The sequence below is a fragment of the Octopus bimaculoides genome, chromosome 1, assembly GCF_001194135.2.
Source record: "Octopus bimaculoides isolate UCB-OBI-ISO-001 chromosome 1, ASM119413v2, whole genome shotgun sequence".
NCBI lineage: Eukaryota > Metazoa > Mollusca > Cephalopoda > Octopoda > Octopodidae > Octopus > Octopus bimaculoides.
In genome coordinates, this window is record NC_068981.1 from 111843992 (window position 1) to 111846981 (window position 2990).

The window sequence follows — 2990 nt, forward strand, 5'->3', positions numbered from 1 at the left end:
AAGTATCTTGAGAGAAAAGTTGAACATAAGAAGCATCAGTTGTGGTGTGCAAGAGAGACGATTGCGCTGGTATGGACATGTGGTGAGAATGGATGAGGATAGCTATGTGAAAAAGTGTCACACCCTAGCAGTTGAGGGAACCCGTGGAAGATGCAGGCCCAGGAAGACCTGGGGTGAGGTGGTGAAGCATGACCTCTGAACATTAGGCCTCACCGAGGCAATGACTTGTGACCGTGACCATTGGAAATATGCTGTGTGTGAGAAGACCCGACAAGCCAAGTGAGACCAAAATCCAAGGCCTCTGCCAGGGATGTAGCCAGCCCACTTACGCGTAACATTCCTTCATTGGACACTAAACTCCGCTTGCGAAGACATAGTGAGGCAAGTGAAATCGGAATCAAACTAAATTTGTAGGAACACTAAACTCGGCTTGCAAAGACCTGTTGGGGCAAGTGAAAGCGAAATCGAGATGGCACCTGTACCAGTGTGGTACGTAAATAGCACCAGCGTGATCGTTACCAACGTTGCCTCCCTGGCACGTGAAAAGACATTCGAGCGAGATCGTTGCCACTGCCGACGGACTGGCTCCTGTGCAGGTGGGACGTATAATACAAGATTTCGAGCGTGGCCGTCGCCAGTACCGCCTGACTGGCCCTCGTGCCAGTGGCACATAAAACACCCACCACACTCTCATAGTGGTTGGCGTTAGGAAGAGCATCCAGCTGTAGAAACTCTGCCAAATCAGATTGGAGCCTGGTGTCGCCTCCTGGTCCACCAGTCCTCAGTCAAATCGTCCAACCCATGCTAACATGGAAAGTGGACGTTAAACGATGATGATGATGATGATGATGTACATTTTAATTGGCAAATTTATCACATAAGCATTTTGCAATGAGAAGGGGAGTCTGTCTAAAATTGAAATGAAATTACACACACACATATATATCTTGTTTCAGTGATTGTGATCACAGACATTACTTGAGGTTGAATAACAATTATATGCAACAGTAAACAAGGGTGGGTACACAGAAATAGATGATGCATAAATATTTTTAAAAAAACCTATACTACATGTAGGGAATCTTAAGGAAAGACCTATTATATTTGTGTTGGCATGTAATTAATAACTTGTTGCATCTATTTATTTGATGCCACAAGTTATTTATTAGGCTGTTCCTCTATACATGGTTCAATGTATAGAAAACAGAAGCGAATCTTGCTGCATCTATTTATTTGGTGCAATGAGTTATTTATTAGACTGACCCTACATACATAGTTCAAATGTACAGAAAACAGAATCTAAAGGCGGGTGAGGGAACAGCAAACAGGTGTATTAGTTTGACACTTGGAAAAAACAGAAAAGTCTTTGATGTTTCAAGTCTATGGTCTTCGACAGAAAGAGATGAGAAGGAAAATATATATCTGTATCAACAGTTTTACATGATGAAATCACCAGAAGAATACATTTATACACACATCTATCTATCTATATACATCATCTGTTTAATGTCTGCTTTCCATGCTGGCATAGGTTGGGTGGTTTGACAGGTGGTGGCCAGGCTGGAGCCTGCATCAGACTTCTGTGTCTGTTTTGGCACGTTTTTTGGCTGGATGCCCTTCCTAAAGTCAACCACCCCATGCATTGGACTATATATATGTATGTATGTATGTATATACACATGCGTGTAAAGGCCAAGTGGTTAGGTGTTGCACTAACAATTGCAAGGTCATGGTTTCAATTCCCCGACTGAGTGGTGTGTTGTGTTCTTGAATAAAACATGTCATTCCATGTTGCTTCAGCCCCCTCAGCTGTAAAGTGTGTAATCCTGTGATGGACTGGCATTTCATTCTGGAGCAATGTTGGTCTGTCCACCTCACAAGCAGGGTGGCTTCATCCAAAAGCTATAACAATGCAACGAAGTACATTGCGACCAGTGGTGTATAACATCTAACAACCTGGTTGATAGTGATTATATACACACACACACACACACACACATTTTACTTATTTCAGTCACAGGACTGTAGCCATGCTGGCACCTTCAAGGCACTACCTTGAAGGGCTTTAGATGAACAAATTGGCCCCAGTATTTATTCTATTGGTCACTTAATGCCCAACCACTAAGTTTCAGGGACATAAAAAAAAAACACATATGCACAAACACAGATATATATATATATACACACATATAACAGAGGCTACTTTCAGTTACCATCTACCAAAATCCACTCAGAAGGCTTTGGTCAGCCCAAGACTATAGTAGAAGACACCTACTCAAGTTGCCATGCAGTGGGACTGAATCTGGAACCAAACTTCTTACCACACAGCTATGCCTGCAATTACACATACACACACAGGCAACAGATGTTGACAGTTTCTGTCTATATATTTCAAAAGTGTTGATCTAGGACACAGTCAAATGGCAATGGACCTTAGAAAGACGGTTGAAATAAAGCCTATACCAATTATTTTCTTTCTGACCACCACCACCATAAAACATCAGCTGACCATAATGTTGTTGTTGCCATTGTTGCTTTATATTTGTGATGAAAGAGAATGGGTTTAGGGTGGGGTAGAAAAGAAATGAGGATAGCAGCAACCAAAAAAAAAGGGCAAAACACCACCAAAGAATCACCATTATAACCAACCACACACACACACTGCCAAAAATTACATTTAAATAAAAGCTGGAACATCTTTGTCCATAGGTCTACTGGATGAGGACTGACCTGTGATAGTCAACAACAAGGCAAGACTTATTATCAGGTCATCCCATAAGTTCTGTACGAATTTTGAATAAAGAAAACAAGTGATCAAATGTTATATTTAATTGAAATTTAATCATCAATGTACTTTCCCTGATTACCTATGACTTCCTTCCATCTATTTACAAGCTTTTTAATTCCATTAGACATTCTAAAATACTATTAAATTTTATTCAATTTTAAAAAAGGTAAAATCAGACAGAACTTATGAGATGACCTGATAG

General features: G+C 40.8%; 1 protein-coding gene across 3 annotated transcripts in view; it reads left to right on the plus strand.

Moving 5' to 3' along the window:
* The window catches only part of LOC106874050 (ER degradation-enhancing alpha-mannosidase-like protein 3), a 344953-nt gene that overhangs the window by 180123 nt on the left and 161840 nt on the right, over nucleotides 1–2990 (plus strand). The gene's annotated exons all lie outside the window — the stretch shown is intronic.